This window comes from Pinus tabuliformis, chromosome 1_1 (genome assembly GCF_031772625.1).
Source record: "Pinus tabuliformis cultivar Carrire ecotype Pingquan chromosome 1_1, CPIR1, whole genome shotgun sequence".
NCBI lineage: Eukaryota > Viridiplantae > Streptophyta > Pinopsida > Pinales > Pinaceae > Pinus > Pinus tabuliformis.
This window is the reverse complement of record NC_142297.1, coordinates 654,652,068-654,679,983: the sequence shown is the minus strand read 5'-3', so window position 1 is coordinate 654,679,983 and position 27,916 is coordinate 654,652,068.

Below are 27,916 nucleotides of genomic sequence, written 5' to 3'. Positions count from 1 at the left end.
TATGCTATTGGGGCAGTCCTTACTCAACATGGACATCCAGTGGCATATCACAGTGAAACACTTTCAGACACAGTCCGGAAGTACCCCACTTATGATAAAGAGATGTATTCCATTGTACAAGCCTGCCAACAATGGAAGCATTACATTTTGGGGAAGGAAACGGTCATCCACACAGACCATCGACCCCTGCAGTTCATACAGACCCAAGGGAAATTGCAGAATGATCGCCATCAGAAGTGGTCTACATACCTGCAACAGTTCCACTTGAATATCAAGTATAAGAAGGGCAGCACCAATAATGTTGCAGATTGCCTCAGTCGACCACCGATCATGGCGTTAACCACCGTGCTCAACTCTTGTGGGCACGAGACTTCTGATTGGCCACTTCTCTACAAAAGGGACCCAGAATTCGGCCACACATACCAGACACTCTTGGACGGTCGACATGTTCCAGATTTTCACCTCCAGGATGCCCTGTTATGCCACCTGGGTCACCTTTGTGTTCCTTCAAGCGAGCGTGCCAAGATGATTTGGGAAGCACACTACAGTCGGGTTGCTGGGCATTTCGGGGTCGAGAAAACAGTGGCAGTACTGCAAAATTATTTCTATTGGCCGAATCTTCAACAGGATGATGGGAAGTACATCTCATCATGTACTTCCTGTGCCATTGCCAAACCGACCATTAAGAAGCACGACCTCTATACCTTGTTGCCTACCCCTAGTCGACCTTGGGAATCCATCTCCATGGATTACATGTCAGGCATTCCTTCCACTAAGCATGGAAATGACTGTGTTTTTGTGGTCGTCAACAGGTTCTCGAAGATGGCCATTATGGCAGCCTGCAAGAAGAATATCACAGCAGAAGCCACTTCTAAACGCTTCTTCGAATGAGTGTAGGTGCAATTTGGGATCCCACAGTCTATCATCTCAGATCGGGACAGTCGGTTTCTCAGCACATTTTGGTCCAATCTCTGGTCAATGCTGGACACCAAACTCACAAAGTCCACAGCCTTCCATCCTCAAACTGATGGCGAGACAGAGGTTGTCAATAGGATGATTGTGCACATTCTGCGCATGTATAACTCAAAGCATCCACGCACATGGGACGAGAGCCTCCCCTATGTTCAACACAGCTACAACCGAGCTCTTCACAGCTCCACTGGCCATAGCCCTTTTCAGGTGGGTTTGGGATTCCAGCCACTATGCCCCATTGATGTGGCCATGCCACTTGCAGCTACTCACATAAATTCAGCTCATGTCCAGTCCGAAACAGATAAGGCCACCAGCTTCATTGAGCGCATCCAACATATTCGCGAGAAGGTCCATGACATTCTTGAGAAATCAAATGCCAAGTACAAGCAGCGACATGATCAACATCGGGTGCCACACAAGTTTCAGGTGGGCGACAAAGTCTGGTTTCATTTGCAAAAGGAACGCCTTACTCGAGCCTGTCGGAAATTGTGACCACTCCAATATGGTCCTTACACCATTACTAAGGCTAAGAGAGACAATTCATTTGCGCTCAGCATTGCCCCATTCCTTGGCCTGCACCCAGTGATCAATGTGGACTGCCTTCGGCCATACTTTCCACCATTACTAGACACATCCCACATTGCAGAACAGCTCAAACCCACAGAATTAAATCCAGATTGCATGGAACAAGCTGCAACTGATCGGATCATGGACACACAGATCAAGAACACTCGCCAACAGAATATCCAACTGTATCGAGTTGTCAAAGCAGGCCAACTCCTTCAACAGGGCAAGTGGCTCACCAAGGAACAAGTTCAGCAAAAGTTTCCTCATCTCATGGAGGAACTCAACGCAATGGGGACCATTACCTCCTAAGGGGCGAGGAATGATCCAGGTGGATATTGGTGGCCACCTGCCAAGTCCACCTGGACCCCCACCATTGTTTCTCTCAGCATTTTCAGTTTCCTTAATTGTAGCACAACTTACTATTTTTAGCATTTTTCGGGTCTTAAACTTCTGGAGCCGTTTTGAGGCCCTAAACGACGTTTTTTGAGAAATCTAGGGGCAACATGAGTCCATGGACTGATGTTTCCCTTCCCAAAGTGGTAGTGCTCGGATAGATCTTTCTAACGAGCTATTGTACGCGTCAAACATAAATCGTATGCCAAAGTTACGACCCCGGGAAGTTGATGTACCAATTTACCCAAACGGGCCCACAGTTTGGCGATTCATCTCCTAGGGTTAGGGTTTGGAATGTTAAGGGTTTTCCATTGTTTTTCAACAATAAATAGGCCTTCTAGCCTCATTGTAACACAGTTCAAAGGTATGTAGCCACTACATCTCTTCTCATAGATAAGCTACCATCGCCCTAGCTGGTTTATTTCCATTTCTGGTTGTAAGCACATTTCAGTATTTTCCATTAATGAAATGAAGTATTATTTCCGCTGCATCTTTGTGTATATGGTTATCTCTGTAATTTGTTGCATTCCTGTTTAAATTTAATTGTTAAATTTTATAAAAAATAAAAAATTGATATTTTAATTCTCATGTTAAATAAATCACACAGTGAAACATTTTTAATATTATCAATTCGGAAATTTAAATTTTAAATTTTAAATTTTACACTATATTTATTAAATTTTATGTAGAATTGAAATAAATATGTTTACCTAAAATAGTTACTTTCATAGTAGAATGAATATAAAACTATAAGTTTATATGATATTTAATAAGTTTTATATAGATTTTAATATAAAATTAATTAAGCAAGTGTTGATCTAGTTTAGTGTCTACTGTAAGTGGAAGTTATGTTTTCATTAGAATTGCAAATTTATATATAAAATGGAAAATGTCATCTAGATGCAAGGATTTTTATGAGTTATTTTGCACATAGATAATGATTTGCATCTTGTGCTTATTTACGAGTGTTCCTATCCAATTATACATATTTACATAGTGTTCTTATCCACTTTTTTTGTTGTTGCAAATATATGCTTAATTGTGGTGTGTAGTAAATATATTATTTACATGAATATGAGCTATTTTCAAAGATTTTTTATTTTGATTAGTTTTCCTATAAATCTTAACAATGTAAATCAGTCCATATAAAAATCATAGGCATAAATATTGGAACTGGGTAAAAAAAAATGAGAAAATTGTGCAAAGATACCAAGTGAAAAAAAAACTAATTTTAGTAATAATTTTGAAATACACATATTTGTTTTTTAAAATAACTAGAACCTTATAAACTTTATATTATAAAGGAATTTAGACTTCTGTGATCCATAACATTGTTAAGATAGTCTTCGGCAAAATCACATAACCAATCTTTTGTCGACGCGTTTCGAACCAACCAGTGTGGTTCATCGTGAGGACAAGTTGAAGAACCAATCTGGCTTAGCTGGATTAAATATAGTGTGCAGAGACTCCAACGGCTAAAATTCTAACGGCTAATTTGACCTAATGAACGTGGTCAAATCACTAAAATAGTTAATTAATATTTTCTAGAAAAAGTTAAAATGGTAAAAAGGAATTCATTTGTTAATTTAAATAAATAGATATATTATTAATATTATTTCTATTAATAGAATCTATAGTATAATACTAATATTATAATTATAATGGTCATTATATATTAAATGATTTATTCCTATTTATTATTTAAATAATTGAATAATAATAGATTAATTTAAAAATAGATATATTATTAAATGATTGAATTCATTGGTTAGTTTAAAGATAAATGGATATATTATTAATATTATAAATTAAATATTTGTACTATAAATTAAATATTTGTTTTCTTTAAGTAAGAAGTGCCTTATATTATAAATTAAATTGGTCAATAATTGCAAATAAGTTACGATAACCTTACCTTGGCAGCAAGTAATAAAACATTTTCAAATAATACAAACATTTATTTTTTAACCAAAATTTGTACAGGGTTATTAATATATTATCAATAATTAAAATATACCATTGAATGAACTTTAGGTTAAGAGGCTAAGGTGACGCAGGTAAATAAAGGGTTCAAAATCTAAAAGAGACCAAAGTACCTGTCATTCTAGTGTTGAAGAACGACGGATTGACAGTGTGGCAAATTTAGCATGGTGTCGATCACTTGGTCTGTCAACTCCTTCAGCCTTGGCCGGCCATTGAATAGGTAGCGAACAGGCAAAGAGCTCATAGCAAAATCGAACACAATCTTGATGTCATACATCAACACACCATCACCATGCGCGGCAGTGCTTTCAAATATGTATTTATTCATAATCATAATCAGCCTTGGCCGGCCATTGAAGAGGTAACGACCAGGCAAAGAGCTCATAGCAGAATCGAACACAACCTTGATGTCGTCCATCGACAAACCAACACCCTTCGCGGTAGTCCTTTAAAAGATGTATTTATTCATAATCATGGGCAAACAGCAGGTGTTTGCCACTAAGTGAACCCTCCCCCTCTTCTGGATGCAAGAGTGAAAACTTTAGAATAAGATTCGAACACTTTATCGGATTGAAGTACTCCGGCAATAGTATAACTCTAACAACTTCGGCGCCATATTTGACACAGAGCTGATCGATCACTAAATTCTTCATCAACCCTGATCCCACACCCATAAATATTTGCATTTGTTTCGCCTGAATACAAGAAACGGTAAACAAGAACTTTCAATGTTTTGCAAAGTGCGGGTACTGCATACCGCCGATCAAATGTCTCACTACAATACTCATAGGCGATATCTACACAGCGGATGAGATCGACACTGGGCACAGGATATCATAAATCAAATTAACAAACAGAACGTACTCCATGATGTGATCTATCTGTGGATTGTTACACGTGACCTCCATGATGCGCACGATTCTGCCCACGTCTTTCTTGTATCGGCCCACAGAATAATGTTGGTGTGTATTTAAAACTATATTAATATTAAAAAGAACATTGTGATGTTAACATTGTGGTTCCAATTCCTATTGAATTTCTATTAATAAAAAAAAGGGAATTACATGACCGTCCACCATTCCAGGCAATATGATTCACAAAACTAGGAGAGTGAAAGAGTCATCCCCAAAATAATAGCTAATAGTAACACAATTAAGATATATCGATTGCCATAATTGATAGACATTTCCCAGTTAAACATGTATTGGGTTACATGGGACATTTCCCAGTTAAACATGTATTGGGTTACATGGGAACAACCAGCATGCCGAGAACAAACAATTATACTGCACAAATAAAACACATGAAAACATAATGAGCATAATAGTTGAAACAATGAGAACATTCATAACCCAACCAATAGGTGTAGAGTTGTCAACTTCCAAGGGTCTTGCACTGCATGCCAAAATAGTGATAAACACAAAAAAATATGCGAAGAAAGCAATCCTCCAATAACCTTTTCTTTGAATGCTACGCATAGCATGGTCATACACCTCGAACCAACCCACAATCCACCATGACCAAACACAAATGTACCCACTAGAAAACAACTCCGCACAACTAAGTGCCATCATAGACACATATAATTGCCATGGTGCAACACTGTAGAGAACCCACAAATATCATAACTAAGGAGGAGCATGGTGCCAACCCAAAAAGAAGTGCATAGGAAGAAAAATTGAAACTTCATACACCCTATAGCATCAATAACTTGAATGTCTAAATAAAATCTTTTATAGTGTTGGTACACAAATATCTAAATGTTACCCAGTAACATAGTAATTGAAAATCTAATCCTAGTCAGAAGAGATATGGTGAGGTCTTGAACACTGTGATCAGTTGGATCCCCAAGAGGGTTAGTCAAGTCACTAAAGGCAGAATAAGATACTAGAAAAGTCTCCACCCTTGAGGATCTAGAATCCACGTTATTGAGGGAGAAATAGATATTATGTAGCCTTGATTGACATATTCTAACCCAGAAAATAGATTATAGTATTTAACCTATTTATCTTTAAAAATGAAATGAAGGAATTTTTCCATATGTTGATCCAAAATTAATAAGTAATATAAAGATATCCTCTTCTTTCTAAATATACTAGGTTCCAAGACCCTTTTCATATTTTCCACTGACCTCTAAAGCTTAGAATTTGGATGGAAGATTCTGTCATCAGTTTCCATTGTGTCTAGTAGAATAATATCAATCCCAACCTCAAGAAGAACAATTTCAAAGAAATTTCCTACATAATAGAATGAAAAATGCATGGTTCTCTTAACCCAAATTTTTCCCAAGCCACCCCTCTTACTCATGCCATAATGAATATGAGTAAAAGATAGACAAGACATGAACGCAATCCCCCAACACCACAATATAGGACCAAACTTAAGCAAGTAACCCAAATGAGGGCATACTATTAACATAGAGTGCAAAAATCTCCATGGAAAAATTGAATAGAGAGGGACCCCAAGTACACAAAGACATAAGAGGAGAACTCAAAACACTGAGAAACTCACAATTTTGTAACTGACCAAGATAACAATGGGTCTCCAAACATATACTGCTGGACAAAAGATACCCAAATGAGAAATGAAATAGCATCCGACAAAGGCAACATCTAGACACCACTATCCAAAAATTGAAAAAGAATTTAATTATTAATGAAATTGACCAAGGCTACACACCAACCAAAATCCCATAACACGCATTGGAAATGTAGAAAATTTACATACCAAACACTAAGCTTACTAGTTAGAAACACAAGCTAAAATAAACCCGAAAAACAAAAACTAGAGATGATGGCTAGAGTGTAGGACAAAATGCCTCTCTGCAACTAAGCATCTCTTCTAGGCTACACCAAGAGAGCAACTGAAATAGAAGGAAATCAGTCTCACCCATATGAAAATTAATCACACCAATCAATAGAACCAAACCAAACTATAGCAAGGGGAGGTAGACTAGGACACCACCTCACCTCCTTTCCCACGAGTAACATACATCTGCTACCTCAAAGGATTAAACCAACATTTAAATTCCTGTTGTGATATTACATCACCAACATCATTATATAACCATTTTCCATGCCATAACAAGAAAATATACACCTGGAGAGAGGGTGCTTCTTACAAGGAAAGCAGATTAATACTGAATCTAACTCCCCCATTAAGGGATTTTAATTACCATGTTCAATAAAATATTACAATGTCAATTATGTATATATTGTATATGGACTTAAAATCAAAACTCTCTATGTATTATTTAAAGAAATTGTGAAAAAAATATTATGGTTAACACGTCTTAAGTATTTCTCCTATTTTATATTTAGGCCTATTTTAGTCAATTTTGTAAATATAACAAAGATTTGTTGGATTTTCTTGTTTAACTTATATAGTCTATACAATCTAAGCATCTAAGATAATTTTCAAGGTATCCATTTATATGTTCGAAAATGCTCTCTCTCTCCCTATTATAGATCCATTTCATCCACAAATCTATCAAGCCCCAAGAGCGATCATGTCTTACAGGTGCAAAGCTTTTTCAAGTGCACTCTAGAATAGGTTTTCCCCTCACATTATTTGATCCCTCACAACACTTGTTAGATCCATGGTTAAGATGGATCTATACTATTGAATAAATTTTGATATTTATATTTCTAGTTATAGTAATAATTTTTAATTGATTCACATAATTTTGTTTTTGTATATCTTAATTATTTTCACCTTTGTATAGTATATATTTTCCTCACAATGAAATATATCTAAGGAAAAAGGTTGTTTGTTATAACATGTGACATACTAAAAAAAATTCACAATTAAACAAAATTAAGACACATGTTCATTGTCACAATATGTGACTTCCTTATAAAATTTTCCCCCATAGGATGTAATGCGTTGATGTGAGTTTGTGAATCGAGATGTGACATATCACAGGGAAAAGTTTCTTGTCATGATTTTTGTTTTGCATGGAAGATATTTTTGCGATAATGTGACTTAATGTTCTAATTTCTCTCCAAAAATTTATGTGGCATTTTAGTGTACAAAATATCATCTTATTTTTTTCATCACATGTTGTATTGACAAAAATTATTCTATCATGTGCATTGTACATCACTAGAAGTTTTTCCTTGGAAATAGAGGAAGACATACAAAAATTTTCTCGAATTTTCCTAAACGCTCTTCTTTCCTTGTATATAAAGGAAAAGTTGGAATTTTTTCTCCAAAATTTGAACTATTGTATCACATTAGCCAAAAGCTTCATCTTGTGCCATATATCACACTCAAGGATTTTTTTCTACAAAATGATATATCTTAAAATCTTTTTAGTCACACAACACAAAAGTTATATCCTTCATGAAATATCACATCTCTCCAAATATACTTTCTCAGTAACATATTATAAATAAAGATAATTTCCAAGCAATAACAACGTTTCCTCCCATGTGGTATTTTTTAGGGATAATATTTTGACTTGTGAAGTTGTATGTATCTCAAGGATTTTGTAATCACCCCTCCCATATTTACCCTCAACCTTAAAGTTCCATTTAAGGAATTGGGGCCTACAAAATGACCTCAAAATGAAAACTCACAATATGCGTTAAGGCTAAAGGACACTCAGGGTCCAAAGAACACCCAAGTGATCATACATTGAGATGGGGATATATTTATCACAGCTTAACACCCAACTGCATGGATGAAAAGGCCTCCACATGATTATAGGCCTTCAAACACATGCATAACATTTCCTGAGTGTGGTTGTGACCCAGCTTAACTATTTCAAAGAGTGCAATCCAGAGATCTAAGCTACAATTCCACACCAGCCTCTAGACCATTCCCTAGAACTTCCGGAGACTTTTAGATTGATAGATAACATAATGACAATGTTATTCATCCAAAAAATCAACAATGGGTTGACCTAACCATAGAAAATTTTAGGGGTGAAGGGGTTTTAAATTTTTAGTGGGCGAATATTTTGTATCATAGTATATTTTTACAAATCACCTCAAATTGCCCACCTTATTTTAAGGGAGAGGGTAAAAAAGGTAAATTTAGCCCTTGAAATTAGGAGTTACAACCTTCCATTCGCCCATTTTCAAGAATAGGTTTTATTTAAGTGAATCCATTTGCCCATTTCAAGAATAGGTTTGATTTAAGTGAATCCTATGGCCAAATACCATATTTGTAAAAGAGGTACGGTAAATTAATAAAAATATAAATAAACGAGAAGTATGGTAAACAAATAAAACATTTTTTATATTTACTCCATAAGTCACCTTATATTTATGAACACTCCAAAAATGCGTTATATTTAGGTGAAACCTATGGGCAAAATACTATGGGCAAAAAACCACTATTAACCATAATATTAGTATTAATAAAAGTAAAAATAAAAATGGCACATGGTATTGGCCCATGGTATTCACCAAAATGGCACATGGTATTGACCCATGGTATTCACCTGGAATGTAGCCTATTTAAATGGTGGAATTAAACGAGCATAAATCCATCTTTACTCTAGATCAAATATCGTGATATGCAAACTAGCATAGAGTGAAAAAATATTTGATCCGATCAAGAGTAAAAAAGGATGTTGTAAATTAATGTATTTTAAACATTTTAGCTTGGATAAAATAAAAAATAAAATAAAAATCAACTATTAATTTTATTAATTTTTATAAATTACTAATAGTAATTTTTAAGCTCCAAGTTTATGATAACCAATGGTAATAACATGGTATTCATGTGAGCATAGATTATTTAAAGGGGAAATTTTATCATCTTAGATCTATATTAATTCTGTGTCTACCAAGTGCTCAAAGGGATAAATAGATTTCATCCCCCTAAGAGTGGTAGATGTGGAGTTAAGATGGATATAGGTTGGTTTTTATGATAATGAAGATATTAAATAGACTTAGGAAATTTTATTGTAAAAACATCTTAAGTTGAATGGTTAAAGCATAGACATTGGACAAGTATATTTGTATACTTCTGTTTTAAACTGAAACAAATCCAGGGCTAAAAGGAATGGATTGATTGCACTAGTCATCCTTCTATAACTTTCCAACATATGCTGGAGTAAACGGAGTGTAATTTGGGTAATTTTTCTAATTGTAAACAGGAACATACTTGTGTATTGGCATGGTGGTTACAAGGTCCCTAGAAGTGATGAATTTGAATTTTTCTTGGTTTTATATATAGTATTAGGTTTTTTCTCATGCTTTCTGTGAATGGCACGGGTGAATTTTATCCTACACCCACTAGGTTATTGATATGTAATTTCGGTAATTTTGATTTCAAAAGATATTTTAAAGAAATGCAATGATTTTATTTGTGTATTCAATAAACACAAGATTTTATAATTGAGTAAAATATTTGCCATACCTGGTGAGATATTCACCAAAAAATTATATATACATATCATATTATTGATAAAATCGCCTTCCATTTTTCCTATATACCATGGAGATTCACCAATTTAATATACATGTAATTTGGGGGGGGTTCTTAAAATTTTCCCTGGACCTAACCAAGCCTAATATTTATAGTGATTTTGTCAAACATATGGGAAAAATGTAAACTACAAGTCATGAATCATATATGATCATAGGGGCCTAAAAATTGTATGAGAATGACTAAGAAGGTCTACTATGCTCTCATAATACCTGAAATAACATTTTTATTCCATGCATTCATCAACCATTCTTACTTTCATCAAAACATGTCAAGATCCATAAACAATATACATCATATAACCATCATATAACCATGAAATAACCAACACAGGATCGAACAAATAAGCAACATATAAACCATGGAAACTCAGACATAATGTCACCATAATAATCAACACATATGCTCATAGATCACAATAGAAAATATCTCTTATTAACATATGAAAATGCCAACCAAGTTAGGGACTTCCACGTACCAACTGGCAATATATTGGGTTGAACCAAATATTTCTTTTAGCCAATCACTCGCACACCATATTCTAAGCATGAATGTTCTATCTCATGGAATAAACCCAAAAAAAACAAACTAGGGCTTCTAGAGGCCAAACTACCTCAAACCTCAACCAATGATACCACCTCACGGTTAGACATCAATAACGCCAACAAGATCATTCACTACGCAAGATGTCTTGGGTTGTAGGAACTAGCAAATCAACCGAGATCCTTTTAGGGCTCTAGAGAAATTTTCCAACCAAGGTCCAAGGACTACTAACTTAACCCACCAAAGGCTCCATACCATTTGTCCCAACCTAGGCTCTAGGAATAATAACTCAACCCAAGTTGTTCCAGTTCTTCCAAAGCATTTTTTCCAACCCACAACTATAAGGAATTATGAGCACCAACTAAAAAACAATCAAATGGAAAAACCCACAACACCATAGTTATCCAGGAAATTGCAAGGAAAGGCTAAAGCCATTATCAATCCATGAAATCCTCCATGCCAATGACAACACATAAGCTAAAAATCACATGCATATACCATGCATCCATAAATCAGCAAGGAAATCATTCATGCAACCTGTTAATTGCAAATCAATCCAGTTGTAGCTGTTGATCTACCTTTTTCCTTGCACTTTCCTGTTTTCCTTTGCCTTTCTCGAAATCAAATGTATTCGAAAATGCTCCAAGGATGGTGCAATAATACTCTTGGTGCATAAGACTATGAGAGAAAGAGAGAATATAAGGGAGCTCCCAAACTGAACTGACAAAAGTTTGAGAACTAATCCTTAGAAGCATTTTATCATTCATGCCTCTATTTTCTACATTTTCATTCAATTTACCTCTCATGCAAATTTTTGTCTCTCCACATTCCTTTTATCCTATTTTCCTTTATTTCCATAATTAAAAGCCAATTATTTCAACTTTGCCTTTTCCAAATTCCTTAGCCATTAATAAAACAATGGTTATACCCACTAGTATGTTTTTCCCACCATTCAACTTGGAATAAGTGTCTCATGACCTTGGTCTTATATTTTTTATATGGAAAATCTACTAGGGCTTGTTACAAACCCCTCCCCCTTGGGGGAACACTATCCTCGGTGTTAAATGAAGTATATGACTAGTGAACCATTGAAAACAAAAAATACTACCTATGGCACTTCATAACACACTCGTTGCAGTATTTACAACATACCAACCATTCAAAACATAATAGTGATATCATTTACTAGAGTTTCATAAGGCAACTCATTAAAGTATTTACAATAACAACCACATACATATGCATGCACATCCTCTTCAATCAACAAATAATCATACTATCTATCGATCTTTATAACCACGATGTGATACAATATTTACAACAATATGCAAATATATATATAGATATATATCCTCATTTTCTCTAACCATCAAATAAAAGGATACGATGTCCTCATCAACAATAAGGGAATCCATATGCTCACACCTCCACTCTCAAAAGTAGTACTAGGATTCACCTACTTCCCAAGAAGTCCAAAATCCACTACGAAAGTCAAACTTGTATCTTATGTCTAGCACGATGATCCTTGTGCTACCTATCCCATTAGTGGACAATTACCAGCTCATTTTTCTAGGGCACACTCCCAATGTGCTTATGATTCCATATGGAAATGCTAATGAGCAAAACAAATGTTTTCCTTGGCCTTCCCTTGTCTAATACACAAACCCTCAAGAAATTCGGTCGCCCCTTTCGTGTAGTCACACAACTTCCAAGTTGTGCTATCATCCCCTTCTCTGCTGCACGATCCCTCGAGCAATCCATCCCTTGGCAAGACCTCCTTGCATTAGAAGGTCTAAAAGCTAAGGCATATCCCTGCCTCGACACCATGATTCTAGTCAAAACATGCTCATTGAAATCAATGGACACTATTGGACACTAATGTTCCAGAATGGCCCAACTCTTGAAGTGATTTACCAACATACTGATGCATTTTCCAATTCCTTTTTTTTTATTACTAATTCTTGTAGCGAGTTTCAACCAGCCAAACTCGGAGTTTTCCATGCTTTCCTATACCAAGCACATAATTGTAATTAAATTCAAAAGCAATTGAAATAAATTCAAATCACACCTCATTGATAGCTTGTTAGTAAGGTACACTTTCAATTTTGTTTACTTCCTATCAAAACTAACCAAACTAACTCTTTGATAAAAGCATCATGTATAGACTTATCACATCCGATTAGATCAAAACAAAACCATCATAAATCAAAATCATAAATCACATGTAACCATCATAAATTATAGTGACAGATCACATACATAATAAAACAAAAATAAAATATTGATACTTATTCTTTAATCGGTCCTTTGCTTTAACCTTTGTTCTTGTCCTATTCGTACATACATCGAATCAGTTGCCACACCCAAAAAGCACCCATTACTTCTCTTCTCTCCAATCACATACACACCATGCACATCAAAAGAAATAGACCCACACATGGTGTACAACACCACATAATACATACACCTACGCTCGCGTAAAAACAATACATATATGTACACATTGTATCATACAACGAATACACATGTAATGATGCAACAACAACACAATACACATAACAAAGTACATAACACAATATAACATGTATGACATGTACACAATACTACATGTACATAACACCACCTTCACAATATGTACACAATACCACATGCACATTGTGTACACAACACCACATGTACACAACATGACATGCACAATGTGTACACAACACCACATATACACAACATCGCATGCACAATGTGTAAACAACACCACAAGTACACGACACCTCCTGTAAATTGTGTACACAACATCACATGTACAAAACACCGCTGACAGAAAGTGTGGACAATAACACATGTACACAACACCACCGACACAAAGTGTGCACAACAACACATGTAAACAATTACACCACCTCCATAGTGTGTACACAACACCACATTCATAGAACACCACGTGTGCAACATGTAAATAGCGCCACATGTAGACAATACCACATGTACCAGAGGTACACCACACCACTTGTACATAACATCACATCTACAATAGATACAGAACACTATATTCACAACATTCATACCACACCACATGTATGCAACAACACATATAAAACATGTACACAATACCACATGTACACAACACCACATGAAAAACATGTGCAACATATACAAAAAAATAGTAATACACGTCTAGAGACCATACTTTCTCTACCAAACAACCTTGATTATATTGTCTTTCTATTATCCATGCTTGTCCCAATGTGCCAGAGAGCACACTAATTTCATTCTTGTTATAGACATTTTTGGGCACTACAACCCCAACCATATATGTTCATAAACCAAGGGCTCCTAAGTCCCTAAAAGCATTGTTCCATCACCTAAAAGAACAAGGTCAGCTGATTACATCATCTCCAAGAAGTTCTCCATGAAAAACTACTCAGAACTGGTCAATATTGGACCATCTCACCTGCTCCATGGTCAAAGTGCGATGCATCCCACCTAATGCACATGGGAGGTGCGATTCATACTGAAAAGCCCTTCTATGGGGTGCGATGGGTGAGAGTGGACAAATGGCAGAGGCATTTTGCGAGGTGGATGATCATGGAATCTTCCAGAAACTTCTCTTGTGACACTTGCCTCTCTGAATTCACCCAGGGATGAGTAAGAGATCATCATTCTCCAAGTGGAATCGAGAACTATCAGAGAGGACACTAATCAGATCCCAGAAGCTGACTCACGCCCTTTACAAACATATATATATGGATCCCTCATCCCAGAGATCCAGAGGTTGGAATTTTGTATCTTGTAAAGAAGTGTTGCTGGTTTCTTGGTGTAACATCATAGTGTTGGGTGATCTAAGCTTTTCATGAGGTGAAGAAGGGTTTCTTGCTGAGAGGATGACGTTGGGTCAGAAAAATTGGTTGTAATCCTCTTTGCTTATTATTGATATTAATAAATCTATTCAAGTTTTCCTCCACATTCTTGTATGTTTTATGATATATGCTTTTGTGTGGTCAATATATATCTGGTCCTATATTGTTTATGGTTGTATATCTCTGTTCTTCAATAGTATTATGTTGCTTTCATTCCACAGGAGATCTTTGAAGCTGTGTTGACGAGAGAGGAGTGGCAAGGATCTGTCAGAAGAAGGGAGAGGAACCAAGCAAGTAACCAAGTGTATGACTGAGGTTGGTGTCCTTCATTCCCCTCTTATCTACTTCTCATAAAGGAAAACGAAAGTAGTTTTGGTTTGTTTGTTTCTAAGATAGCTACCAGTCTTAGTGGGACTAGAAACTCTACATATACACTACTCCACTGGGGAGCGAAAAGTTTGTTTACTTTTCTATATTTTTTCATTTTATAAACTTACAGACGGAGCCTGAAATCAAGCCAACTAGCCTCCGAACTGTATTTTCTATGCAAGTGCAAAGTAGAGTAATGTTGCTTCAGTCTATCTCCCGGTTTTGTTTATAAACTGAAAAATTGATTTGTAAGCATCCTAATTTCCCTTGTGGTGGTTCTAGTAACCTCCTTAGATCTACCCCTATGATTTATTTATTGGTTATCACTTGCTCGGCCTAAATCCCTAAACTGTGCTGCAAACTGTGATCAAGAACTGGATCAAAAGTCTTGCACTGTACCACCGCAGCCTTTCTTAAAGGATATCAGTATGCATTGCACTCTCCATGTGCAGTAGGTTGGATGCATACTCGAATCCCTGTGTAACAGGTGCGATAGTCAAAGAAGGCTAATTTTGGCTCCAGACTTTGATTTTTCTTCACTCTTTTCACCTCTATTTAGGAGTTTTGCTGTCTGTAGTCAGTATACCTCTGTGTAAACCCCCTTCCTTTCCATTATTCCACCTCCATTGTGCAAAGAGCTGTAAATGTTTTTATGTATTGTGAGCCATTTTCAGTTCTCTTTTACAAGGAAGTAGTGTAATTGAACTGTCATTTCTTGATTTGGAAGCGTCACAAGTGTTGTTTTCAATCATAGAAGAGAATCCAATTATTTTTTACAGTCAATTACACTGTTACTCTAGTATTTGATTTGAATTAGTAGTTTTTCAAGTGTCAAAAACAAGTTTTCAATTCTAAATCGCAAAGTGTCATCATTGTCTTCACTTTGTCTTGAAAAGAAGCTTGTTAGTAATGTCGCTTTGAAAAATAATTCAGGTTTGGGCTTAGCTTTCTTTTTATCATTCACACATTAAGAAAGCTGAAAACAAATACATGCATGTGCATTTGCATTTAGACTGTTTGTTGGTTTGATTCAGGACAGTGCATATAGTGTGTGCTCTCTGCTCTATGTTGAAAGAATATCATCTCTCTTTCTTTAGTAGCTGGTATTTTCATTGCAAAAAGAATATTAAACGATTGTTTATCATCTTAGACTGTATTTTAGGAATTGTATATCTACATCATGTGGTGAACCTGAAAGGAAAATTTCTTAATCAAGATCAACTGTAAAATAAATTTAATGAATCTAAAAATGCTTTGGAACCTAACGCAAAACATTTAGAAGTCTAGGCTAGAGATGTATTCTGGCATCGTAAAGCCTGGTAACTATTGTTTTCATTGCTGGTTGGGTGATTCCTCCACTTCGAGATGAGAAGTGCCAGTACGAACTTGTGCTCCCATGTACCGTCGAGTATATGTTGGGAGACCACAATAGGCTATATCCTTTATCCATAGGAAGTTGTGTCTGCCACCCTATCGATCATAATGCACTAAACACAACATTCGGGAAGATTGACTGCCATACCATAAAAAGTATTCTGCAGTTTTGCAATTGGTTTGGTAATCCCTCTGTCTAGACTTCTCGAGTAGTCTCTTTTCAAACTCCTTAAAGGAAAAGGTCCATTTGAGAATTTGTCACTTCAATCTCATTAAAAATCAAAGGCGACTAGAGTCATCTTTTGTTTTTTCTTGACTCTTAAAAATTGAAAAAAACAAGTTGTGTGAAAGCATCTAAAATTCATTTAATTCGGAATCATTTTCCCCCTCTATTTTTAGTTGATCAAGTAATCTGAAATTGTGGAAGAAAGTCAATTGAAACCCCGTCGTTCGTGGAGGTTTACGAGTCAACCGTATTTGTGTCTAGAATCAAAACTATTACAAAAGAATCGAACTCATTTAACCGATTCAAAATCCCCTCGTAAAGTTGGAACAAGTGTTCCGACACCATTGGAGACTCCGGTTACTCCAAACATTTCTGGTATCTCTGCCTTTACAGAAGAAGTTCCGCAACCACCAAAGGACAATAGAGATGATCCTAGTGTGAAGGTGAGAACTTGTATTACTGAACCAACTCCATCTACAGCTGATTCAGAAGGTGTTCTTCCCTAAACATCTGTCTCTGCAGAATCTATAACTTCTTCGGCACCAAAAATATTTTGCGGACCTGACAGTCTACCTCCTCCACCTGTTCTGATTGCTATAGAAGAGATTGTGGAGGATCCTCCATCTAGTACTCCATCGAAATTTGGAGTCAGGATCACCCTATATCCTTCTTCATTAGAAATTAGTCTACCGTTATCGGAAGCTCCCATAGAATCACTAGGAAATCTTTTGGATAGACTAGAAATGTTTGAACAACTGTTGACATCTGGGACTGTGTCATCTGACACAGTTGTGGAGTACTAAAGAAGGTACGTTTTTGGTAATTATTTCAGCATCTTTTCATTAGAACATACAATCTTTTGCATCATGAACTTCAAAACGATAAGGAATTCTAATAAAAAATGTGAGATTAATATGCAAGACGAAAACAGTGACAATTGTCATTTCCTTATGCAGGAAGGAAGAAAAACAAGAAGTTGTTGTTCCAAAGGAAAGGACAAGGATGGGTTAACCGTAGTCCCTTTGACGAGAGACCGTATGTAAACAAGGCAAAGAAAATCAAAGCGAATCAGCACTGGAAAGGAAGTGGAGATTTCGGCTCGGCACAAGAAAGGAAAGAAATGACTGAGGACTAATGGTTCCGCGAATCCCTCAGGATCCTTGATCCTGGGGGATCGTTGTTTTATCTATTTCTGCACTTAGATATCTTTGCCTTCACCCTTATAAAAGGGGCAACATTGTTAGCTCGAGGGGAGAGTTTGACATTTTTATGTAATTTCCTTTAAGATTAAAACTTTGATCATCGAGTCTCGTTAAGAACCGATTTATTGTAATTTCGATTTATGCATTAATACAAACTTGGTTACTATTTCATCTCTGAGTTTGGAATAACTTCAAGCGGTGTATCCCTGGAGGCTAAGGGCCCGGCCCTCGAGGACAATTGATTTTGTACCATTACGTTTGGTTTATGCATGGTTTGCTTATCGATGTTATTTGGTAATCTGATGTGTTTTGTAAGTTTACATCACATGCTCTGTTATGTTTAATTTATTGAGGTTTCTAAAGACAGACTTCTTGCATTGACTCTGCAACAAATCACTGTTCTTCTAAGTGGTTATATAATATCATTAGTATTTGCAGAATATTTTTGCTATTCAATTATAGAGCCTCTGTGTTATGCACTTATTATGGAATTAATCTTAGCGATTATGTTCTTTGTGATTGTTGGATCTATAGACATTGCTGTTCCATTCTGAAACACAGTCATAATCTTTTATAACTGAGAGTGATAATTGGTTTACCAAGATCAGGTTACTATTAAGGTGTGTCGTGTGCATATATGGTTTTGAAGTGTTGTTCTATAAATCATCATTAATTAGAGTTGTTCCATTTTGGTGTGTTGTTCAATTCATCCTTAAGAGTGAAGAATTGTCGTTTGATTCCTATAGATTACGATTAGTGCATTTGATCTTATAGACTAAGGTGTTACTGCTTCATAGACTTAGTTATTGTTCTATTTCTTAACTACTGTTCCATTTCAGGTTTGTTGTTCCATTTCAGATTTGTTGTTCTATTTCTTAATTGTTGTTCCATTTCTTATCTACCGTTTCATTTCTTGTCATTTGTTATTTTGGTATGAAGAACGATCTCAAGCTGTAGTGAGCATTGACATTTACTGTCCGGCTCCCAAATCCATGATTTGTTCTCCGGTTTCCTTTTCCATCAGTTTACAAAGGGATGGGTTATTGCTACTGAACCCTTGATTGATAAATTGCTTAGTTTTCTGAATGTGTGGTTTAATCTTTTGAAATAGTTAGCTGTAAACAAGCACTAGTTTTCTCTTGTATTTCTGAACACTGTACTACTAGCATTACTCTGGAAAATGATAGCCTCAAACTGAGACACTCTTTGAAATAACAAGACATTCCTGGATTGACATATTAACGTGAGGTAATTAGAGGTGAAAGGGACCCTTTTTATAGCTCCACATTTTGGTACTGTTGCCGGGGAAAGAGTGGAGACATTTGTTTTTTTCCACAGTAGTGTAAGAACCTGTTAGGGAAGAATTGGGTTTTAAAAACAGAAGGTAAGAACCTACATGTGGATCATGTAATAGCCCTGTTCCCCCGCCCGCTTTCCTACAGATTTGCTGCTGTTTTGTTTGGGTAGAATCTAGCAGTTGATTTGTGTGCATGATTAAGTAGAAAAAGCTAGAAAAGAATTTCAAACCTCTACCCAAGCCAGACAAAGCGAAGGGGATAGTGACCCTTGGCCGACCAACCTTCATAGACGAAATATTCAAGAAAGCAGAATCTCAGCCTTCAGTAGGACCCAGAAAAGTTATTTCTAGACAGCCTACTAGTTCCCTTTAGGCCACAGGATCACCATCTACAGCCTTTGCTGAGGTGCATAATCAAACTGAAGAGCAAGACTTTTAAGAAATTGAAAATTCTAATCCAAACTATTGCAGGAAGGGAATTCAATAATATTTTTGAAGGAGGAGGAGAAACATGGGAAACTAAGGAACTAAGGTCTCCTCTTGGGAAAACTCAGCCACTAAACAGTCCAAACAAGGGAAGTGCTGCAAAAATCATCATTGAAGAAACTCAATATCCTCAAACATTAGGCACTCTCATTATCCCATATAGAGGAAGTGTTATTAAAACCATTCCTGTTAAAGCCATTCCTTCTCAACCTAGGAATACTCTCCTAGATATCCCAGAAGGCTATTGGCATATATTCGACCTAGTGGCTCAAAACCATCCAAACACCCAAACCTCTACATTACAATACCCCATAGTGGATACTACAGCAAATGCGCCCATGAAAGCAATCCCTCTTCAACATATCCCTACATTCCATGGTCTTACATCAAAAGACCTAAATGCATTTCTATTTGAATTCGATGTGCTTTGTAGGGGATATGATTACACCACTGACCCCCAGAAACTAAAACTATTCCCTCTACACTAAAAGGGGCTGCTTTAATATGGTTTATGGGATTAGGTGGTGGGGTTATAAATAACTGCGATCAAATGAAATAATCTTTTCTAAAAAAATATCAGGGCTATTTCAAGTCTAGAGAACTAAAAGATGAAATATTCCAGATGATAGCTAGACTAAATGAAACATTAGAGGAGTATGTGGAACATTTTCAGTATAATATTCAAAGATATCCTTATGCATCACTACCTTTACCTGATAATGTCTTAAAAATAGCATTAATTAGGGGCATGAAGGAACAATGGATCGAAACATTAAATATTACGGAAAAGGAGATATTTATCAGGAAAATTTTGCTGACATTATTGACTTATGTATCAGGAGTTTGAGAGGCAGCACAAGATTGAAACCAACAAAACATGATCAGTTTCTAAGAGATAACAAAATTTCCATAGAAGGAGTAACGCGTGCAGAAATTGGAAATCTATTAGAAAATTTTAAAACTAATATAATAGGGACGCTAACTACACAACTTGACGTTATGCAGGCCAAATAGAAACAAATGGAGGCAGAACAGAATCTGGCAATCTTCTTTCCCTGATGCAGGAAAAAGCATAGCCATAAAGAGTGTCCACTAGATGTAGTCCAAACATGTGCCATCTGCACAAAAGATCACCGTACAGAGAGCTATCCCTCACTTCCTAGATTGAAAGAAGTATATAAGGAAGTAGAAGAAGAGCTAGAACCAGTGTATTTGCTCAACCAGCACCGTCAGTGGCAGCGGTGACAATCTGGTATGTTTCCAAACCCAACTTCTTCTTTTCAGCCTCCGCAGTATAATGCTCAAAAATATAATATGTGGCAAAGTCAATCCCAATGCCTGCCCCCAAACTGGTCACCTCAGTCCTTTCCTTCATACCCCTTGTGGCTGAATCAGGCAAGCCCATCTGGTTGGACAAACTTTCCCTATACTCCACCATATTGGGAAAGTAATGCATACCCCCCACAATGGACTCCGCCCACTTCACAAAGTTCAGCCTGGCAGACAAACTCGTAAAGACCGATGCATCATCTAGTAGGAACCATGCCGCTCCTTCAACCTACACTCCCAGCCTTACAACAAAATCCCTAGCCTAATCTAAGACCGCAACTCCTAGCCCAACCCAACCCTAATCCAAATAACAGACAGTTCCAATCTGTCCAAATAATAGAAACATCAGAAATAGGAGCTGATATGAGGGAGTGTAATGATCTTCAATTAAGATTTGGGCATATTATTGAAACTGAGGGAGAAAAAACAACTCATGCTAAAAATCAGTTACCCAGAGATCATCTGACACAAGAAGAGAATGTGAGCAAACAAAAAACTCATAACCAAACAACCACATCCTCTCCCCCGTTCCCAGAATAATTAGTCATACCTCGACCTATACAATATCTTGATTTTGACATTGTGGGAGAATTACAAAATTTGTACATAAAAATTTCATTCCTCCAAGCCATTCAAGATATTTTGATATATGAAAATACTATCAAATAATTGTGTGTAAAGAAACCAAGGAGGAATGTAGCAAATAATCCAAGAGTCCAAGTAGTCAACACTCTATCTGACTTATTATCAGGAAAAGAAACACCTATTAAATACAAAGACCCAGGAAATCCAATAGTAACTGTGCAAATTTATGGTCATACCTTCCCTAATGCCTTAGTTGATCTAGGAATCACAATCAACATCTTAACAACTACTGCTTGCCAAAAGCTAGGCATTACATATGTAGGACCCACATCTACCTTGCTAGAATTGGCTGACCGATCTGTGGTTAGGCTAGAGGGCACACTACATAATGTCATGGTCTCTATTGACTACTGGGAATATCCAACCTATTTTCTAATAATAAATCCCAAAACCCGACTTGATCGACATCCATTGATTTTAGGTAGACCTTGGCTTGCCACTGTCGATGCCTATATTGTTGGCATTTTGGCACAGGTGTGGCGCTATGATACTGGTGTTGTCCTTGCTGGCAACTCTCTTTGATGACAGATCTCCATTCAGACTACAGAATGAAGATAAATCTCATATACGCAGGTTAATTAATTCGAAGTTTCGTATACACGCTGGTGATCTGCATACTAAGTCGCGTATACGCAGGAGAGCTATATACGAAGGCGCGTATACACGCAGATGCATGAACAGAAAAGTGCGTATATGTCGGGAAACTTCCTTTTGGTCCGTGGTAGTTAGTCCTCGGTACTTGAGCCTATGTCTTTTGACCAAAGTATCTCGACAGACGTGTTGATCCCTAGTTTTTAAGTTGATGGTATTGGATCTCTATGGTTTTGGCTCTTGGTATTGAGCAAGGCCTAAGGCTATATAAGGAGAAGAAGATCATTAGGCAATATCATCTTTTGAAAAGGCTTGAATATCTGAAAAAGAAAGAGATCTGGTATGCAGGTTCTGGGTTGCTTGATCTGAGCTAAGGAGAGATCTCATCGGTTGATGGAGAACAAGATCTAAGGAGAGATCGGGATCAAATGGTTTGAAATGAACTATCTTTATATGGTTGATTATGTGTGTTTCTAGATCTGCATACTGATGCAATGTTATATTCTGGGTATAACTGATATCTGGTACAGCTGCAAGTTATGAAAAGTTATTTTTAGATCTGTACGCAGGTTGTCTTCGGTAAAACCGCGTGTATACGCGGGTTGACTTCATTGAAGTAGCGTATATCTTTTGAAGCATGATTTTTGGGTTTGCAGTTGGGTCTGACTGATATTACAGAGTTCTGTAGTCTGCTCTGTGTTCTGGTGACTGGTGATTGACAGGGTTTCAGTGGTTCAGTGATTCAAAGATTGATGATGCTAGTATTGGTTGTTTTGTGCTTCAATGATCTGTTGTGAAAGTTGAATGAATTGTGGTCTTCAGATTGTAATGTTGTGCTTCAGGAGCATCCAGTCTGAAAATTGATGAAAAGTGGTACCTGAAGGAAAGAAGATTGTAGGCCAGCACCTACGTACTAGTATCTTAGCTAGTACAAGAGCAAAGGGGGTTGGAGCTCCCTTCCAAGGAAGTTTGGAGAACGAGAGAAGGTTGAAGCCTTCTGCAGGTTGTAGCCTGCGTACTGGTATAAGGCTGCACCAGTACAAAAAGATTGTAAACTAAAGTTTCATATTAAAGAAAGATAGAGATGACTTGCAGCAGGTGGTTTTCACCCACATTGGGTTTCCACCTTATATCATGGTGTTCATGTGTGTGGTTTTTGTGTGATCTGTTCTACTGCATCTGTTTACTCTTAATATGGTGAATAATGTCCTTATGCACTTAACTGAAGAAAAACTAACTGAAGTATAAGATTTCTGGTTATACGCTGTTTTCTTTAGACACAGTTGCGTGTACACGCTGGTTCACTTAACGAAAGTAGTGTATATGTTTCTGAGCATTGAAAAAGTTTTATAGTTCTGATAATACTGATTCACCCCCCCCCCCCTCTCAGTATTATTTCCAACAATTGGTATCAGAGCAGGTCCTTCAGAGAAGCTTGATCGCTTGAAGGTAGATCGTTCATCATGAGCAACTACGAGAGAGAAGCATCAATCAGGCCACCGATTTTTGATGGGACAAACTTCAATTATTGGAAGGTAAGAGTTACTGCCTATCTTCAATCTCTTGGTACAGAAGTTTGGGACATCGTAGATACAGGCTATGTTTTTCCTTCAGCTACTCCTACAGATGCAGCTGAGAAAAAGAAGTATGAAACAAATGCAAAAGCAGTCAGTACCCTATTAGGATGTATATCCCAAACGAAATTCATGAAGGTAATGCACTACAAATCCGCAAAAGAGATATGGGACAAAATTGTCACAAGCTATGAAGGAGATGAACAGGTAAAGCGTGCTAAACTTCAAACTCTCAGGATTCAATATGAGACTCTCAAGATGTATAATGATGAAAGTGTGGCTAACTATTTTCTTCGGGTAGATGAGATTGTTAATTGTATGAAAAATTTGGGTGAAGAAATAAAAGAGGCTATAGTGGTTGAAAAGGTTCTAAGATCATTGTCCCCCAAGTTTGAATCTAAAGTATCTGCTATAGAAGAAAAGGAAAATCTACAAATTCTTACTATGTCTCAGCTACATGGAATTCTAACTGCTTATGAAATGAGAAAGGGAGGTCCATCAGACAGAAGAGAAGCTGCTTTCAAGGCATCAGGCAAAGAAGATTATTATGAAGCAAGCCACGTCCCAAAAGAAGAGGAAGAAGAATCAAATTTTGTCAGAAATCTTCAAAGGGGTTCTGGAAGGTTCAGAGGTAAGTTACCTTTTAAATGCTTTGCTTGTGGAAGAGTAGGTCATTATGCTGCAAAATGTCCTTATAAGGATAAAGGAAAGGAACCTGCTAGATGGAACAAGAAACAGAGTGCAAATAAGAAAAGCTACTACACTCATGAAGATAGTGATGGTCTATCAAATAGTGATGAAGATGAACGAGGTAATGAATATAAGTTGTTAATGGCATTTGAAGATGATGATTATATGGATGCCATAGATGTGGATAATCTTTATGATGAAATTACTAGACTCAAGAGATGTATAGAAGAAAAGAATGTGATCATTGATACTCTACAATTTCAAATTGATGAAAAGGAAAAACATCTTGAAAAACTAGAAGGTGAAATTGTTGGTCTTAGAAAAGAGATTGAGAAAACAAAAGCTATTAATCTTAAATTTGTTAAAGGATCTGAAACCTTGGATGAGATTATCAATGTGCAGCGATCTCCTCTGATCAAGACAGGTCTTGGATATCATGGAGAAACATCTCAAGCCTCTACCTCTAAAAGTTATCTTGATGCAGCAAGGAAAAGCGAGCAAAGGCCAATTAAAAGTAATCAGGTGAATCAGGGACAGTTTACCTCAAGAACAAATAAAGACCATCAAGAAATTTGGGGACAAACTGCCTTAAGGACAAACAGAAGCTACAATCAGCCACAGGTAAAATCTTCCCAATTTGCTCCAAGAATAAATAGAAGCTACAATCAGTTGGATGATAGATCTGGTTATCGCAGAATTTTCTTTAATGGCCAATGCTTTTCTTGCCATAACTTCGGTCACAAAGCAGCTCAATGTGTTGCATACAAGACAATCATGACTAGAGAAGCTCAAAAGCAAGGGAGAATGACTGAAACCATGAAAAGGACTTATAAAAGCTTTTCGGTCCTTGAAAATGAAGTTGAATGCTCTATTTGTAATAACTTTGGTCATGAAGACTCTGAATGCAGGAGCAGGTTCCGGAAGACAATTCAGAAGGAGCAAAACTCAAATGTCAGAACATGGAGAATAAAGGAACCACAACCAGAAAGATGTGGGATAGCCTTTTATGCAGAAGGACAAGAAAGCCTATGGTACATTGACAGCGGATGTTCGAAGCATATGACAGGGGACAAAGAAAAGCTTGAGTCATATACCGCATTAGAAAAAGGGAAGAAAGTTTCTTTTGGAAACAATATCTCTGCAGCCATAAAAGGAAAAGGTGTGGCTCCATTAAAAGAGAAGGTCAAAGCTGGAAATGTCTTGTATGTTGATGGATTGAAGCATAATCTTCTGAGTGTCAGTCAGATGTGCGATCAAGGAACAGAGGTAATATTTAGATCAAATGGATGTTGTGTTCGTGATCTTGATACAGGTAAAACAGTGATCAAAGGAAGAAGGACTCCAAATAATCTATACATATTTGAAGAAGGACCACAACAATGCTATTTGAGCAAGGATGATGAACACTGGCTATGGCATCGAAGGTTGGGGCATCTAAGCTTTTCACAAATAAGGAAAGCATGCAAATATCAGGCAGTTCGTGGTCTTCCAGATATCAAAATTCCAGACAACACTATATGCAAATCTTGTCAGTTTGGAAAGCAAACCAGAACTAACTTTCCAGAGAAGGAAGGATCAGCTAGCATGCCTCTTGAGCTAGTGCATACAGATACATGTGGTCCATTCAGAAAAAGAACACCTCGAGGAGAAGAATACTTGATATTATTCATTGACGATTTCTCCAGGTTTGTCTGGTTAGGACTTATGAAGCACAAAGATGAAGCATTCGAAAAATTCAAATCCTTCAAAGCCTTGGTTGAAAATGAATCAGGACACAAAATTAAGTGCCTCAGATCTGACAGAGGTGGGGAGTTTACCTCAAACGAATTTTTCGATTTCTGTGAAGAACATGGGATAAGAAGAGAATTCTCTACAGCTAGAACTCCTCAGCAAAATGGGGTGGTGGAAAGAATGAACAGAACAATCCAACAAATGGCTCGTGCTATGCTTGATGAATCAGGTACTCCCGCAACTTTCTGGGGTGAAGTTGCACATGCTGCGGTTATTATTCTTAACAAAACAAATGTCCGAGTAAACAGCACTCAAACACCTCATGAGCTCTGGAGTGGTGAGACTCCTTCGGTGAAGCACTTCAAAATATTTGGGAGCAAATGTTATATTAAGAATACTGATGAGCAACTTGGCAAACTTGAACCAAGAGCAGATGAAGGCATTCTTCTTGGTTATTCTCCATATAGCAAAGCATACAAGTGCTACAATAAAAGACTTGGCAGAATTGTTGACAACATTGATGTAGTGGTTGATGAGAAGGGATATATTCTGAGGCAAGTTCATCATGAAGACATTGAAGAAGATGAAGGCTACCCTCAAAGGCAGAATGATGAAGAAGAAGAACCTCAAGAAGAACCTCAAGAAGAAGAAGAACCTCAAGAAGGAGCAGACAAGAATAGAAGAGAAGACTCCATCCAGATATGTTCGAAAGAATCATCCAGAATCTCAGATTGTGGGGCAGAAAGAAGCAGGAATACAAACAAGAAGAAGAATTGCAGAAGCTTCAAGCTATTTGGCATTACTCTCTTCCACTGAACCACAAAATGTGAAAGAGGCATGCAAAGATGAATGTTGGGTCAAAGCAATGGATGAAGAACTTGAGCAGATCGAAAAGAACAACACTTGGGAATTGGTTCCTAGACCAAAAGATAGAATGTCATAGGGACAAAATGGGTCTTCAAAAATAAATTGAATGAAAATGGAGAAGTGATTAGAAACAAGGCCAGACTTGTTTGTAAAGGGTATGCACATCAAGAAGGAATAGATTTTGAAGAGACCTTTGCTCCTGTTGCAAGACTTGAGGCCATCCGAATGTTCCTTGCTCTCTCAAGCTTTCAAAACTTCAAGGTATTTCAAATGGACGTGAAATCAGCCTTTCTGAATGGAGACTTAGAAGAAGAAGTATATGTTGAGCAGCCAGATGGTTTCATTCTTGGGAATGATCCAAACCTTGTATGCAGATTGAAAAAGGCTCTTTATGGTCTCAAACAAGCTCCAAGGGCTTGGTATTATCGGTTGGACAAATATCTTCACCAACAAGGTTTTTCAAAAGGATCAGCAGATAGCAATCTCTATATGAAAGTTGAAAATAACAAATTGCTAATACTTGTTGTGTATGTAGATGATATTATCTTTGGCAGCAATGAAGAGGCTATGAGTCAGAACTTTGCTTTGGTTATGCAGAAAGAATTTGAAATGTCATTACTTGGAGAATTGACATACTTTCTTGGATTGCAAATCCAACAAAGTGAAGGAGGCATTTTCTTATCTCAAACCAAGTACCTCAAGCAAATCTTGAAGAAGTATGGCATGGAAGACTCAAAGCCAGTTTGTACCCCCATGGTTACAGGATGCAGCCTCAGTGCAAA